The sequence below is a fragment of the Macaca fascicularis genome, chromosome 18 (genome assembly GCF_037993035.2).
Source record: "Macaca fascicularis isolate 582-1 chromosome 18, T2T-MFA8v1.1".
Taxonomy (NCBI): domain Eukaryota; kingdom Metazoa; phylum Chordata; class Mammalia; order Primates; family Cercopithecidae; genus Macaca; species Macaca fascicularis.
In genome coordinates, this window is record NC_088392.1 from 63,185,698 (window position 1) to 63,203,580 (window position 17,883).

Below are 17,883 nucleotides of genomic sequence, written 5' to 3' on the forward strand. Positions count from 1 at the left end.
CCATTGCCCCAGCAAGTCACGAGGCCAGCCCAGATTCAAAGACTGGGGTACTGGACCCATCTCTTGATGGAAGGAGCTACAAAGTGTAAACCAAAAATAAAATTCAAAGGCCCCCCAACTGTCTGAATGAACTCCTCCTCTTAGCCAAGGGCATTCCAAAGTTAACCTAATCATACCCTCCTCCCTTTTGAAATTCGGGAAAAGCCAACTGGCATTAACATCAACACAGACCTTAAGAAACGTTTACAAACTAATCTCTCTGAAGCCTGCTACCTGCAGGCTTCATCTGCATGATAAAACCTTGGTCTCCCCAACCCCTTACCTTAACCAGACATTTCCTTCTATTGATAATAACTATTTCAACCAATTGCCAATCAGAACATTTTTAAATCTACCTATGACCTGAAATCCCCTGCTTTGAGCTGTCCCACCCTTCCAGATTTAACCAATGTAAGTCTTACATGTACTGACTGATGTCTCCCTAAAATGTACAAAGCAAGCCACGCCCCAACCACCTTGGGCACATGTTGTCAGGACCTCTTAAGGCTGTGTCACAGGCGTGTCCTTAACCTTGGCAAAATAAACTTTCTAAATTGATTGAGACCTGTCTCAGATACTTTTGGGTTCACAAAAGTCACATTGCAAAAAGAAGGGTAAACAATTTTTGTAATCGATCTACTACAGTTACTAAGATGTTAAAAAAAAGTTTGTGTATATATATGTGTGTGTGTGTGTGTGTGTGTGTGTGTAGTGTATTTAGGGGGAGTGGAGAGGACAGGATTTAGGTATGGCTTGAGCAAAAAGTTCAAGTAGAGAGAGAGAGAGAGACAAACAGAAGCTACAGCTATAACAGTGGTCTAGGGCCAGGTCAAGAATGAAACTTGGAAACCACAGGTAGGAGTGGGAAATTTTTTCTGGAGGCAATTGGAAAGCCATTGAAGCTTTGATGGGATTACATACTTATTTCAGAAAAGATATAATGAAAATTTTTCTGAAGGGAAGAGATTGGAATTAAAAAAAACACACACACAGTTAAGAAGCTACAGTACCGTAGTAATTCAGGTGAGAAGCTATGAGGACTTGTATAAGGGAGGAATGGCAAAGGAAAAATGGTGATACATTTGGGGAAATGTTGGGGCAAAATTGACAGATCAAATGTGTGTCTGTAACTAATTTGTTGTCTCTCTTCTTTTTTCATAATAAGACCCTCAATTTTAGTGAGCCCATGTTGACTTAAAATAAAGACCACATCTCCCAGCTTCCCTTGCAGCTAAGTGAGACTATGTGAGTACATCCTGATCAATGGAACAGAAACAGATGTGTCATGTGGTGATTTCCTGGACCTTCACTAAAAGACAGCTGAGGCATGCCCTTTGTCTATTTCTTTTTCCTTCTTCTACCCTATTACCTGGAACACAATAATCCATTTTGGGGACAGGAGAATAAAGGCTATACTGTGAGGATGGCAGAGTTGTGAGCTAGAAGGAACCTGAGTTCCTAAAGAGGTAATAAAGTCATCAAGTCAGCCCTGGACTGCAGGCCTACGTCCTGAATTTCTTTAATTTTTTTAAACTTTTATCTTAGGTTCAGGGATATATGTGAAGGTTTGGTATACAGGTAAACTCGTTTCACAGGGATGTATTGTACAGGTTATTTCATCACCCAGGTATTAAACCCAGTATCCAAGAGTTATCTTTCCTGCTCCTGTCCCTCCTCCCACCCTTCACCCTCAAGTAGACTCCAGTGTCTGTTGTTCCTTTCTTTGTATTCACGAGTTCTCATCATTTATCTCCCACTTGTAAATGAGAACATGCAGTATTTGGTTTTCTGTTCCTGTATTAGTTTGCTAAAGATAATAGACTCCAGCTCCATTCATGTTCCTGCAAGACATTACCTCATTTTTTATGGCTGCATAGTATTCCATGGTGTACATGTACCACATTTTCTTTATCCTATCTGTCACTGATAGGCTTTTAGGTTGATTCTATGTCCTTGCTATTGTGAATAGTCCTGCAGTCAACATTTGTGTGCATGTGTCTTTATGGTAAAATGATTTATATTCCTCTGGGTATATACGCAGTAATGGGATTGCTGGGTCAAATGGTAGTTCTGCTTTTAGCTCTATGAGAAGTTGCCATACTGCTTTCCACAATGGTTGAACTAATTTAAACTCTCACCAACAGTGTATAAGTGTTTCCTTTTCTCCACAACCTTGCCAGCATGTTATTTTTTTGACTTTTTAATAATGGCCATTCTGACTGTGTGAGATGGTATTTCATTGTAGTTTTGATTTGCATTTCTCTAATGATCAGTGATATGGAGCTTTTTTTCAAATGTTTGTTGGCCACATGTATGTCTTCTTTTGAAAAGTGTCTGTTCATGTCCTTTGCCCACTTTCTAATGGGGTGGTTTGTTTGTTTCTTGTAAATTTGTTTAAGTTCCTTATAGATGCTGGATATTAGACCTTTATCAGATGCATAGTTTGCAAATATTTTCTCCCAATCTGTAGGTTGTCTGTTTACTCTATTGATAGCTTTTTTTTTTTTTTTTTTTTTTTTTTTTGGTGTGTGCAGAAGCTCTTAAGTTTAATTAGATCCCATTTGTCAATTTTTGCTTTTATTGTGATTACTTTTGATGTCTTTGTCATGAAATCTTTACCTGTTCCAGTGTACTGGATGGTATTGCCCAGGTTTTCTCCTAGGGTTTTTATAGTTTTTATAGTTTTATATATGTGTATTTATTTATTTATTTTCTTTTTTTGAGACACAGTCTCACTCTGTCATTCAGGCTGGAGTGCAGTGGCGCAATCTCAGCTCACTGCACCCTCTGCCTTCCGGGTTCAAGCGATCCTCCTGCCTCAGCCTGCCAAATAGCTGGGATTAGAGGCGCGTGCCACCACACCTGGCTAATTTTTGTATTTTTAGTTGAGACGGGGTTTCATCATGTTGGCCAGACTGGTCTTGAACTCCTGGCCTCAGGTGATCCACCCACCTCGGCCTCCCAAAGTGCTGGAATTACAGGCGCAAGTCACAGTGCCTGGCCTACATTTAAGGCTCTCTCTCTCTTTTTTTTTTCAAGAAAACAGGGTCTCACTCCAGTTGCTCAGGCTGGAGTTGCAGTGTGGCAATCTTGGTTCACTGCAGCCTCGACCTCTTGGGCTCAGGTGATTCTCCCACCTCAGCCTCCCAAGTAACTGGGACTAGAGGCATGTACCACCACGACTGGCAAGTTTTTTATATTTCTAGTAGAGACAAGGTTTCACCATGTTGCCCAGGCTGATCTCAAACTCCTGGACTCAAGCAATCCACCTGCCTCAGCCTCCCAAAATGCTGGGATTACAGGTGTGAGCCACCGGGCTTAGCCTACATTTAAGTCTTTAATCTATCTTGAGTTGGTTTTTGTATATGCCATATGGAAGGGGGTCAGCTTCAATCTTCTGCACATGACTAGCCAGTTATGCCAGCACCATTTATGGAATAGGAGTCTTTTCCCCATTGCATGTTTTTGTCAGCCTTGTCGAAGATCAGATGGTTGTAGATGTGTGGCCTTATTTCTCAGCTCTCCATTCTGTTCCATTGGTCTATGTGCCTGTTTTTGTACCACTACCATGCTGTTTTGGTTACTGTTGCTTTGTAGTATCAAATGAAAGAGAAATAAACTATTATTCTCTCACATTTAGGCCCTTTGTTCTTTAGGATCTTTGTTATTCACAGGTGAGCCTATGCTGAACTGATACAGCTGTGTAAGGAGAACTTAAGTTTATGTGGATCATGATGTTATTAACCCAGGAGGAGGAACAGGTCTCTAAGGGGAATTTATGAGATCTATCATGTAGCTGATAAGTTCCTGATGCCTGTGGAAGAAACAGATAAAGACCTTTACCTCTGGAGAGAGGAATTGTGTGATGAGACTCTGGAAGAGGGGCCTGGATGACTTAATCTGATACTAAAAACACTTTTGAATCTTTGGCATTTTATACCATTTGCTTGTTGTGCCTAAGCATAAATAATTAAATATTTTCAAAAAAATGAAAGAGGAGAGAACAATTCCAAGCTTATTCTATGAAGTCAGTATTACCCTGATAAAAAAAATCAGATAAATCCATCACAAGACAGGAAAACTATACCCACATTTCTTATAAATATAGATGTAAAAATTTTCGACAGAATACAAATGGAACCCAGAAAAATATGAAACCATGATCAAATGAGATGTATCCCAAGAAGGCAAGGTTGGTTTAACCTGAAAATCAATCATGTCATATATCATACTAATAGAATAAAGGACAAAAATCACAAACATTTCAATTGACACAGAAAAATCAGTTGGCAAAATTCAACACCCTTTCATGATAAAAACACAAAATAACTTCCTCAACCCAATGAAAAGACATTTATGAAAACCCCACAACTAACATCATACTTAATTGTGAAAGACTAGACACTTTCTCCTAAAGTCAGTAACAAAAGAAGAATATCTGTTCTCATCACTTCCATTCATCATAGAAGTGTAGTTGGAGGTTCTGGTAAAGGCAATTAGGCAAGAAATGGAAATAAAGGCATAAATATGAGAAAGGAAGAAGTAAAACTATCCTCAGGTGACACAAATTTTTATTATATAAAGTACTAAGAAATCCACCAAAAATGATCTAAACAAGCGAGTTCTGCAAGGTTGCATGATACAAGATCAATACTAAAAATCAGTTGTATACACTAATAATGAACAATACAATAATAAAATTAAGTAAACATTTCCATTTATAATTGCAGCAAAAAATCTAAGAATAAAGTTAACAAAGGAAATGCAACATTTGTAAACTGAAAACTACAAATTATGTTGAAGAAAATTGAAGACCTAAAGAACTAGAAAGGCATACTATGTTTATGGATTGGAAGACATAGTATTGTTAAGATGGCAGTGCTCCCCAAGTTGATCTGCAGATTCAATGCAGAATCATGGCTGTGTTTGTTGCATACAATCTTGAAAAGGAAGAACAAAGTTGGAATACTCACACTTCCCTCAATTTCAGAACTTAATAAAGGCTCCAGTAATCATAAAGATAGATATATAGATATGATGCTGACATAAGGATAGTTGTATAGATTAATAGAATAGAACTGAGAGTCCAGAAGTATGCCTTTACATTTATGGTCAACTGAATTTCTAAAAGAGCACCAAACAATTTAATGGAGAAGGAATAGTCTTCAACAACTTTTGCTGGAACAACTGGATATCTACATGCAGAAGAATGTGACAAAAATGAAATAAAAGCCATCATACGTTATACCATTTATAAAATTATCACATACAAAAAAAACTCATAACTAATTCTAAGAGCTAAGATAGTAAAACTCTTAGAAGAAAATATTGAACTAAATCTTTGTGATCTTGTTTTTATCAATAGTATCTTAGATGTGATACCAAAACACAAGTAACAAAAGAAAAAATAGACAATTTGGACTTTATCAAAATTAAAAACGTTCTTGCTACAAAAGATATCATGAAGAAAGTGAAAAGACAGCCCACAGAATAGGAAAAAATATTTACAAGTCATAATCTGATAAGAGATTTGCATCCAGAATATATAAAGAACCCTCACAACTCAACAATAAAAACAAATAAACCTATTTAAACTGGGCAAATAATTTAAAGAGAGATTTCTCCAAAGAATATATATGAGTGGGCAATCAGCACATATAAAGATGCTCAATCTTATTAGTCATTTGGGAAATGCAAATCAAAACTACAATGAGATACTCACACCCACTTAGGATAGCTATATAATTTGAAACACAGACAATAACAAGTGTTGGTGAGGATGTGGAGAAATAGGAATTCTCAAACACTGCTGATGGGAATGTAAACTTGTGAAGCTGCTTTGGAAACAATTTTGAAGTTCCTCAAAAAAGTTAAACATAGTACTACCATAAGACCCCGCATTTGTACTCCTAGAAAATCAAAAACAGATGTGTATGTGTGTCTGTGTGTGTGTAAAAAGAGAGAATTGAAAATATATATCCATACAAAAGCTTATACATGAATGTTCATTCTAGCATCATTTATAATAGTCTTAACAGTGAAAACAATGTAAGTGTCCATCAGCTAATGACTGGATAACAGAAGAGAGTACATCCCTACATGGAATATTATTCAGCCATGAAAACAAATGAAGTTCTGATACATGCAACAATATGGATGAAACTTGTAAACATGCTAACTTCAAGAAGCCAAACACAAAGGTCATATATTCTATGATTCCATCTACATGAAATGTCCAGAATAGGTACAGGATTCATAGAGACAGCAAGCTGATTGATTAGTGGTTGCTAGGAGTTGAGGGGAAGGCAGAATGGGGAGTGACTGTCAATGAATACAGTGTCTTAGAATCAGCCTTGGAACCCATCATTTCTCCAAGAAGTCCTGGTTTCTGGCACTGAGCAATAGTATCTAGAAGCCAAGGGCCAGGTGCGGTGGCTCACGCCTGTAATCTCAGCACTTTGGGAGGCCAAGGTAGGCAGATCTCTCGAGGTCAGGAGTTCGAGACCAGCCTGGCTAACATGATGAAACCCTGTCTCTACTAAAAATACAAAAATTAGTTGGATGTGGCAGCAGGCCCCTGTAATCCCGGCTACTTGGGAGGCTGAGGCAGGAGAATTGCTTGAACCAGGGAGGTGGAGGTTGCAGTGAGCCAAGACGGTGCCATTGCACTCCAGCCTGGGTGACAGAGCAACATTCCAAACAAAACAGAACAAAACAAAACAAAAACCAACCAAGACCTCAGTACTAGGTATGTTCATTTGCTACTGGTGTGTTGTTGCTCCCAGATTCTCTCAGTGGAAAGAGTTAGGAAGTATATATGTACATACACATAGTCATTAGCACCTTTTGTTTCCAAAAAATACCCATTTGTTTTTATATCTGCTTATCTTGCAAAACTTTAGGTCATACCAATACCTCCAATTCCAGTCCCTCATCACAGGGTAGTTGTCTCCCACCCTATATGATACAGGATATTATCTGATCAGTCCTCTGTATGTAATCAATATTGCCACTGCTGCCCCTCCCTGCCCAATGCCCTCCTCTCAGTCTCCACACCTCAAGTTGGTTCCTTCCTCCCATGTGCACGTCATCATCACCTTGCTCAGGCCCCAGCAGCCCACACCAGGCCACTCCTTTATGGGGTGCCCTTGTGCTTTCACCCCAGGCTCTAACTTTCATCTCAGTATCCCCTCTTTGGGGGTACTCTCCTCAACTTGCCTGGGCTCCAGTGACCTGAGCCAGTCTTCCCCTCCCACATGGAGGTCCTCCTCACCCATGGGACTCCTATTCCTACAACAAGCAGCCCTCCTACACATATATTCTCTTTATCCACTGAGACTCCAGTGCCTTCTCAGGGTCACTGCAGCTTCCCCAAAGCAGGCCCAGATGACAACTTGGCTCTGCTCTAGTGGTGTTACAACCAAATTTTTCAAGAAGGAAAGTGGATGAGAAAGAGGAAATCAAAGAGTCATTTGTGATTTTAAGAACTCTTTCATCAGCAATTCCAACTAACATGTCTTAGATTAACAGAGATGGAACTCGAGCCTTGAAGAGAGAAGAATGTTTAAAACAAACATTATAGATTGTAGTAACATTCTTAACAACAGTAGCAATGGCTACCTGTCATTTAGTAAACTATTACTTTGTGCTCGGCACATTGATTTAATCCTCACAAAAACCTTGTAAATTGAATATTATCTCCATTTTTCAGAAGAAGAACCTGATACTTAAGGTGGTAAACCAGCTTAGTCAAGATTACCCAACTCTTGTTGGTAATGTAGAGTCCAAATGCAAATCTATTGGAATTCAAAGCATCAGTTGTTTAACCACTAAACTCCCTCACCAGAAATCCCTTGCCAGGTACACATGAGTCAGAATTAGTGTTTAATTAGAATTAAGTCCCCTCGGGCTGCCATAACAAAATATCACAGACTGGGTGACTTAAACAACGGAAATTTATTTTCTCACAGTTCTAGAGGCTGGAAAGTCCAAGGGTAAGGTCCTACAGGGTTCACTTTCTGGTGAGAGCTCTCTTTCTGTCTTGTAGATGGTCACCTTTTCTTACTATGTGTTCAAATGACCTCTTCTTTGTGCACACAAAAAGAAGAAAGAAGAGAGAGAGAGAGCTTTCTGGTATATCTTCCTATAAGGGCACTAATCCCATCTTGAAGGTCTCACCCTCATGACCTTACCTAACCCTAGTTACCTTCCAAAGACCCCATCTCCAAATATTATCACAGGCGACTTAGGGCTTCAACACATGAATCTGTGGCAGATACAAACATTCAGTCCATTACAATTAGGATTACATTACTTTATTTTTAGTTATTTTTAATTTTTCTTTTGAGACAAAGTCTCACACTGTCACCCAGCTAGAGTGCAGTAGTGTAATCATGGTTCACTAAAGCCTTCAACTCTTGGGCTCAAGTGATCCTCCCACCTCCTCAGCCTCCTGAGTAGCTGGGACTACAGGTGCACACTACCACACCTGGCTAACTTTTTAAAATTATTTTTTGTAGAGATAGGGTCTTGCTGTGTTGCCCAGACTGGTCTTGAACTCATGGTCTCAAGCAGTCCTCCTACCTTGGACTTCCAAAGTGCTGGGATTACAGACATGAGCCAATGTACTCAGCCAAACATTTCTAATGTTAAAGCTTTGCCTTCTTCAATACAAAACTTAGAACTTTAAGAGGGTCTACTTAAAAGTAAATGGAAGCCCAAGAAGTCCAGCAGTGATGAGCCTCAGGTAGGTGGTGGTGGCACAGTGCGGGGCACCTAGGCACTTCTCTGTGATTGCCCCTCTGTGTGTGGCTTCTTATCCCAAAGTCACTTTGTGGCAGTCCAGCCCCTCCATCCTGCCAGCAAGAAGGAGGAAGGAAAGACATTGCCCACGAGCTATGCAGGCCCCTCCCTCTAGCATCCATTGACCAGAACATAGTCACATGCCAAAGCCTAACTGCAAGGGAAACTAGAAAATGTGATCTTTATTTAGAGAGCCAAATGTTCACCTAAAAATTGGGATTCTGTTTCTACTGAAGAATGGAGACAGGTTATTAGAGATACACTTGTGGCTTCTGCCATATCAGAGAAGAATGAAGGAATCCTAAGGAAACCGAGGGCTGAGGTAAATTGGAAATAAGAAATGTATAATGATGCTCAGGACCTATCACAAGAATGGGGTAGGAGGTAATGAGAAAGCCTCTTGTGCCAGGCCTGACATCATTAATCAAAGCCCTAAATTTAGACTTTCAACTTAATGTCTAAATAGAGTTATACATTGAGGATAAGGGTGTGTATGAGTCAGGGTTCTCCAGAGATACAGAACCAATTAGATGAAGAGAGGAGAGAGATAAAGAGCAGAAGAGCGGGGAGAGGAAAAGTGGAAGAGGGAGAGGGGAGGAGATGGGGGAGAGGACAATGGAGAGAGAGAGATTTATTCTAAGGGATTGGCTCACATGATTGTGAGGGCTGCTAAGTCCCAAATCTGCAGGTCTGGCGGGTGGGCTGGAAGTTCCAGCAAGAGTTGATGTTGCAGCCCAGGGTCCAAAAACAGCCTGGAGATAGAACTACTGCTTCCTGGGGGCCTCAATCTTTTCTCTAAAGGCCTTCACTGACTGGATGAGGTCCACTCACATGATGGAGGGTCATCTGCTTCACTGATTTAAATGTTAATCTCATTCCAAAATACCTTCTCAGCAGCGTCTAGACTGTTGGTTGACCAGACATTTGGGCACCGCAGCCTAGCTGAGTTGACATAAAGTTAGCCATCATGGGGGCCTGCAGATCCAGTAACAGGCTTGAAAGGAGCAGATACTCTCTGATTGCAATGCATTTGTGCTTCAGTTACCCGGATCCCCTCACCTAGGGTCTTCTGTGATTTTTGTCTTAACTTCTCTGTCATAGGAACAGCATAATTCTAGGTGCACTATATTCTTAACTTTAAAAGACTTAATTTGTTAAATATAAACTTTAGGATTTTAAGGAGACCCAATAAAAATCCTTCTCTCCTCCACCTGACTTCTAGACATCAATTAAGAAATAAGTATGTGCACAAATGCCCAAAGTTTACCGTTATTACTAAATAAGCTTATATTACAGAATGCAGCATACATTTACAGACAAGTGGTCTTCCTAATACTCTACTGATTTAGGCTAACTTCCACTCCAGTCACTGGCAGCTCTTGAGCTAGGCCTTCCCTAGCTGGAGGAGGAAGGAGCAACCCTTCTAGACTATGGAGCAGAAGAGCACAGAGAAATGCCTGGAGGGCAGAAGAGGAGCTGTCCAAGCCCAGCTCCTTCAAGCTCACCAAGATGGTAAATGATGCCACTTGTTATGCTAATGTGATTTCTTCTTCCACATAAGTGAAGGCATCAAGGATGGGGTTGGAGTATTTCCTCTAAACAAAATATTCCACTATTTTTATAATCCTGTTTTGAGTGCTTCTCCCTCCCTTCTCTTCTTCCTCGTCCTACTCCTCCTCCTTGTCTTCCTCTTCCTCCTCCTTGTCTTCCTCCTCCTCCTTCCTTATGAGAAGCTTCAGAAACAGAAATGTACAGGGCCTCCATGGCCAAGCTAAATGCTCTGGGCAGTCCAAGAGCAAGAGTGAAGCATGGAAGTGGTGCATTGTTCCAGGCCTGGTGTTAACCTGAGCCATGTGGTGTAACATCAGAGAAATGAAATGACTGACCTTGAAGCCCAGAGGGGTACAAGAGACTGGAGAGACCAGTGTTCTCTTTGAGATTGAACAATAAAGTTAATAGATGTGAGGAAGAGGGAGGGAAGGAGAGAAATTAGCTTCACTGAGCATCAACTGTGTTGCCAGGTGCTTTCAGTCATATGCAGCTCACCTTACCATCCTGCAAAATCCTCTGTCACAGACAAAGAATATAAGGCTCAGAAACATAATTTACCTGAGGTCACACAGCCAGCAAGTGGCAGAGCCAATATTTAAACCCAGATCTCTGCTTCTAAAGCTTGCCCCCATTTCCCCATTAGATTAGCTGCTTCCAGGGACATAAGAAAGGTAGAAAATGGGAGGTTACCAAGCAAAGGGGATTATAATGCTTAAGCTTTCAGAGCTGGAGCACTTCCCACTGAAGACAAAATAAAGGATGTGATCATGGGGTTGGGTTGCTGAACTGGATAGAAGTCAAGATCTTTGGAGTAGAGAAGGGCAAGAACATATGGGGCTCATGTTGGATGGGCCATCAGCATCGACAGTGATGGTTTACTAGGCTGGGCTGAATAGAGGTGAGTATGCATGCAAGACAGAAACCCCTGAACAGATGCTAGGGGCAGAACTAGAGATTGGCGGACATGGAGTGATGGGCACAGAGCCCACAGCTTGGTGATCGGAGTCGTGGAACTGTTATAAATGAACAATCCCAAGGCGACTGCAGAATTTTGAGTTTTTCCTCTTTTTCCTGATTTTCTCAGCAAAGCATATGTTGCCATTTCACTGTCATCTTCTTATACTTCACTGCAGAAGAACTAAATAATTTGAAAGATTACTTAAATTATTTTTCTGGTAAAGAAAAAAACTGTTTCTAACTTTTTGTATTAAAGGGATTTTTTTCAAGGATGGGTTTTAAGAATTAGACAACTCTACTCTTAAGAGATGGGGACTGAGACCTTAATTCTCATAATCAGTAGTGATGAAGCTCTGTATGAGCCATTATTACACATGGTAAAGACTTTCATGAATATGCCCAGGTGTCAGAAGTTGTTACTAGATTAACAAAGTAACTAGTAGGTATAGTTACTTCCACAGTAGCTACAGTGCGTGATTTATGCTCTAATGTTAAAAATAGTATTGTATCATGTGTTCAATAGATTCCGGCTAGGCCCCACATTGTATCTCTTACAGGGACTAATTTTACACAAAAACTGATTTGTAAAAAATGTTTCCATGTCTAACAGTCCTGATGGTAAACTCCAAATCATGGCTGGTTTGTTTGACGCGCCAGGAGTGCTAATTTATTTATTATACACACTAAGAGGAATATAAAGTTTGGTGGTTTGAATTAGATAATTTAGTGTCCCCAGATTTTTATTTGATTGCCTTAGGCAGGACTTAAGGGTAACTAGAGAATTTGCACAGCTTCCTCTAGGTATGTAGAGTATGGAGGTCTGTTGCTTCCACCCTCTCCTTTTGCACACTTTTTGAGCAGTTTACTACGTATTGCAATTTCTGCAGGAAGGTGGCCATGGTGAAGGCCTTGGGGAAATCCCCGCACCTTGAACAGAATTTGGGATGTGGCTCTGTAGTAAGATGGACTTGTGGTTCAATCCCAGCTCAGGGTCTTTTATTATTATTATTATTATTATTGTTGTTATTGTTATTGTTATTATTAGTATTAGTTGGGAGGCCTTGAGCAGAGCAACATGCTTTACCTTGTATCTTCAGCAACCCTTCCTGAAAGGATGAAAGTATCCTTAAAAGATGGGTAAAGAAGATTGAAAATAATTTCGTTATTTAAAGTATTTTCAGGCCCTGCATGGTGGCACATGCCTGTAATCCCAACATTTTGGTAGGCCAAGGCAGGAGGACTGCTCGGAGCCAGGAGTTTGAGATCAGCCTGGACAACAAGGTGAGACCCTGTCTCTAGGGAAAAAATCATAATAATTAGCTGGTGTAGTGGTATGCACTTGTAGTTTCAGCTGTGTGGGAGGCTGAGGCAGGAGAAAGGCTTGAGGGCAGGAACTCAAGCTATAATTGCACCACTGCACTCCAGCCTGAGCAACAGAGCAAGACCCTGACTCAATTGAAAAAAAAAAATCAGTGATTTTCATATACATTATCTAATCGGAACCACTGATCTTCATATTCCCCTTAGTGCATATTAGTAATAAGCATTCCTTGGGTGTCAAACAAAGCAGCCATGATTTGGGGTTTACCATCAGGACTATTAGACATGGAAACCTTTAGAAAAAAATTTAGTTTTTACTTAAAATTAGTCCCTGTAAGAGCTACAATGTGGGACCTAGCCGGAATCTTGTGAACACAAGATAAAATGTTATACTTCATGTGTATAATACATTCAGATTTCTGGAGTTAGAAAAACCAAAAATGCATGTAGGCAGTTTTCACCCATAATGGAACGTAAACAATAGCCTAAATAATTGAATATTTGCAGGTGCATCATGTAACCTTTTAACATTGTTCTGCAAATAGCTATTCATTTTTCAGCAGGTTAAACTGTACCAGACAAGGGGAAAAGGCCTGGCTAAGTTTATATCTTTTAAGAGAAGCCTTGCTAAAAGAAAACAACCATATGTTTTAAGGTATTGCTTGATCAGCTACCTTTCTAAATAGATAGAGCAATATAAGTCACAATTAGCTTAGGATGCTTTGGGCCACTAATAATAAGAGACTCAGAAATGGTCTAATACATTTCTAATAAATAAGAAAAATGCATTCACAGCCGGGCACAGTGGCTCATGCCTGTAATCCCAGCATTTTGGGTAGCCAAGGCAGGCAGATCATTTGAGATCAGGAGTTCGAGACCAGCTTCGCCAACACGGTGAAACCCCATCTCTACTAAAAATGAAAAAAAAAAAATGAGCCTGGTGTGTTGCCACATGCCTGTAACCCCAGCTACTCAGGAAGCTGAGGCAGAACTGCTTGAACCCAGGAGGCAGAGGTTGCAGTGAGCTGAGACCACTGCACTCCAGCCTGGGTGACAAGTGAGACTCTGTCTCAAAAATAAAATAAAATAAAATAAAATAATGCATTCACTTATGAAGTACAGAGATAGGGCTGTTCCAGGATTCACTAATTTGGCAACCTAACAACAGAAGCATTGCCTCCTTTCAGTTCTGCCTTCTCAGATCGACTCCCCTCGTGCTCACAAGGTGGCTGCCAATAATCCGGGTATCACATGTAGTTATGACTTCATGAAGTCAGAGAAGATGCTGTTTCTTCCCATGCATCCGTTTACCAGCAGTCACATATAATAATAGTCTCCCAGTAAACTTGCCTTTCTCTCTCACTGACCAGAATTGCCTTGTGTGCTCATTTCTGGTAGGGGATGGAATCACCATGCTGTGCTTATACCAGTCAAGGTTGACCCACTGTGGGTAGGGAGGGATCTAACCTTCCTTGGTACACACAGCCACCAGATATCTGAATATAAATGGGGTTCTGTTAGCAAGAAAGAAAGGAGAATGGCCAGCGGCTAGGCCATTGATAGTAACTACCGCAGTAGCCAAAATACTTTGAAAGCATTCTTGTGATGTCTTTGATAATGCTTTTCAAGTTTATTTAAAGTCAGAAAGACTTTATATAACTAGCTTTACATTGAGAATTTCAGAAAGCCTGGCTCCACCACTGAGACCTATGCCCCTTTGCTCCAGTTACTTAATTTCTTGAAATCTGTTTCCATAAAATGTGGAAAGTCATAAAATCCCATAGAGGTTTCATGAGGATGAAACAGGACCATTTGTGGAAAGTGCTTTACTGAATGGCTTGCATATGATAAATGCTCAGTTAATGTTGTTATTCATTCTTCATGCTTTTTAAATGTCCTCCTGTGGCCAATGGCCAATCCAAGGTCCAAGACTGAAAATCTGAGCCACAGGCCTGAGTCTTGTCTCTCTGTTGCCCTCACATTCATGTTACCATCCTGTCCTCCCCCAGGTCTTATCCCACAGCCACAGGTCTAGACAGAGCCTTTAATTATGAGGTCGCCTCATGCAGGTATCTCCCTTCATATCCTCCATTCCCCCACACATAGGCCTAGGAGAGGGATCCTTAGAGAGTATTTATCGCTGCTCTGCTGATTGTTTGCAGTTAGATCCGTGGTTTTCCTCCACTCTTCCTGGGAGCCTAGGGATCTGAGTTCATGCTTCAGTAAGCCAGGCCACATGGACCTCTTCCCTACTTCATCCAAAGCAACACACTGCTCTGTACTGTATATATTACGGCTTTGTGTTGGATTCTTGTGAAAAAGGGGTTCTGCTCCTTGTAGAAAGTGTGAAAAGCAATGGATTGGATAATGTCTCCAGTGGGGTATCAGGAACCTTCCAGAACCTCTCTCAGCTCTGCAAACTGTCTCCTATCTCATGCAAACTCCAAATGGCCTGAAGTCCCTCCCAAATCAGTGCTTCCTTCTCTATACTGTGCTTCTTTGACAGCCCAGCCTCCAACAAAATGCTTTCTGGGCCCCTGATAACGGGTGTTGCACATATCAGCTACCTTGTTTCTAATGTCAACTGCTCCCTAGGCAATTGTCACCCTTCAAAGCTGTGCCCAACTCTTTATTACTCTGCAGAATTGTCACTATTTCATACTTATTGATAAATTCCTGCATTCAAACTCTGTTTTCCACAGAGTACAAATTATTTTCAGCTGATCTGTATTCCAGAAGTTCTCACAGTGTGGTGCAGGGTCCCCCGGGGTTCCTAAAAAAAACTACCCAGGGAGTCTGTGAGTCAAAACTGTTTTCACAATGATACTAAGGCATTATTTGTCTTTTTGACTCTCATTCTCCCATAGTTGTAGAGTGGAGTTTTCCAGAGGTCACATGACACGTGATATGACAACAGGTTGAATGCAGAAGTGGTATGAGAATCTAGCTGTCGCCCCTTAAGATGGACATTAAAGAGATTTGCAGAAATGTAAAACAATGCCACACTTTTCACTAAATCTTTTGTTTTAAAAAATATAGGCATTTCCATTACAGTATATTGTGTATCATGACATGTAACTGTTTATTTTTAAATGAATTTTAAAATAAATATTATGTTTTCTCAGTTTCAGTTTTTTAGAGGATAAATATTGACAGATATAACCCATGACAGCTTTTAGGGGGTCTTCAATAACTTCTACCAAAGTAAAGGCATCCTAAGACCAAAAAGTTTGAGAACTGCTGCTTTCTACTATGCTGTTTCAGTATTTCCCAGTACAGTGCTCTATATTCCACAGTAGAATCTAGAACATTCCACACAAATCCTCTGTGATGGCTGCTAGAAAATGCTCCAAAGCTACTGGAAAATTTATTGTGTCAGAACTGTGCTAGTTTTGTTAGCTTATTTCATATTTTTATAATACCCTTTTATTGCAATATAGTCCAGAGGTACCCTCAAAGATATTGAGGGCTCAGTTCCAGACCATTACAATAAAGCAAGTCACATGAATGCTTTGGTTTCCCAGTGAATTAAAAGTTATGCTTACAATATACAGTAGTTTATTAAGTGTGCAATAGCATGATGTCTAAAAAAAAGTACATTCCTTAATTAAAAATACTTCATTGCTAAAAAATGCTAATGTTCATCTGAACCTTTAGCGAGTCATAATATTTTGCTGTGGAGGGTCTTGCCTCAGTGTTGATGGTTGCTGACTGATCAGGGTGGTGGTTGCTGAAGGTTGGAGTGACTGTGGCAATTTCTCTTTCTCTTTTCTTTCTTTTCTTTTCTTTTCTTTTTCTTTCCTTCCTTGCTTCCTTCCTTCCTTCCTTTCTCCCTCCCTCCCTTCTGCCCTTTCTTCCTTCTTTCTCTTTCTCTCCCTCTCCCTCTTTCTCTCTCTCATTCTCCCTCTCTCTCCCTTTCTTTCTCCCCTCCCCTCCCCTCTCCTCTCCTCCACTCCCCTCTTTTTCCCTCCCCTTCTCTCTCTGTCTCTGTCTCTGTCTCTCTCTCTCTCTCTCTCTCTTTTCTTTTCTTTCTACAAAGTCTTACACTGTTGCCCAGACTGGCACCATTATAGCCCACTGTAACCTGGAGCTCATGGGTTCAAGCCGGCCTTGGCTTCCCAAAGTACTGGGATTACAGGTGCACACCACCACACCCGGCCACAATTTCTTAAATTAAGACAGATATGAATTTTGCCACATTGATTGACTCTTCCTTTTGTGAAAGGTTTCTCTGTAGTATGCAAGGCTGTTTGATGGCATTTTACCCACAGTAGGACTTCTTTCAAAATTGGTGTCAGTTCTCTCATACCCTGCTGCTGCTTTATCACTAAGTTTATGTCATATTCTAAAACTTTTGTTATTGTTTCAGCAAGGATCACAGCATCTTCCCTAGGAGTAGATTTCATCTCAAGAAACCACTTTATTTGCTCATTTATAAGAAACAACTCCACATCTCTTAAAGTTTTCTCATGAGCTTGCAGCAATTCAGTCACGTCTTCAGGCTCCACTTCTAATTCTAGTTCTCTTGCTATTTCCACTACATCTGCAATTGCTTCCTCTACGGATGTCTTGATGTCTTGAGCCCCTGAAAGTCATTTATGAGGGTCAGAATCACCTTCCTCCAAACTCCTATTAATGTTGATAATTTTTACCTCCTCTCATGAATCATAAATGTTCTTAATGGCATCTAAATGGTGAATCTTTTCTAGAATATTTTCAGTTTGCTTTGCCCAGGTCCATCAGAGGAATCACATAATCTATGGCTGCTATCGCATTATGAAATAGATTTCTTAAATCATAAGACTCCAAAGTCAAAATTACTACTTGATCCATGGGCTACAGAATGGATGTTATGTTAGCAGACATGAAAACGACATTAATCTCTCCTCTGTATATCTCCATCGGTGCTCCTGGGTGACTAGGTGCATTGTCAACGAGCAGTAATATTTTGAAAGGAATCTTTTTTTCTGAGTAGTATATCTCAACAGGGAGCTTAAGATATTCAGTAAACCATGCTGTAAGTAGATGTGCTTTTATCCAGGCTTCGTTTTTCATTGACAGAGCACAGGCAGAGTAGATTCAACATAATTCCTAAGGGTCCTACAATTTTCAGAGTTATAAATGAGCACTGACTTCCACTTAAAATCACCAGCTGCCTTAGCCCCTAACAAGAGAGTCAGCCTGTCCCTTGAAGCCAGGCAGTGACTTCTCTCT

At 40.4% G+C, this 17,883-nt stretch overlaps 1 protein-coding gene across 4 annotated transcripts in view; it reads left to right on the top strand.

The window, feature by feature from the left end:
• KCTD1 (potassium channel tetramerization domain containing 1) overlaps positions 1-17,883 on the top strand; it is a 200,444-nt gene that overhangs the window by 50,492 nt on the left and 132,069 nt on the right. The gene's annotated exons all lie outside the window — the stretch shown is intronic.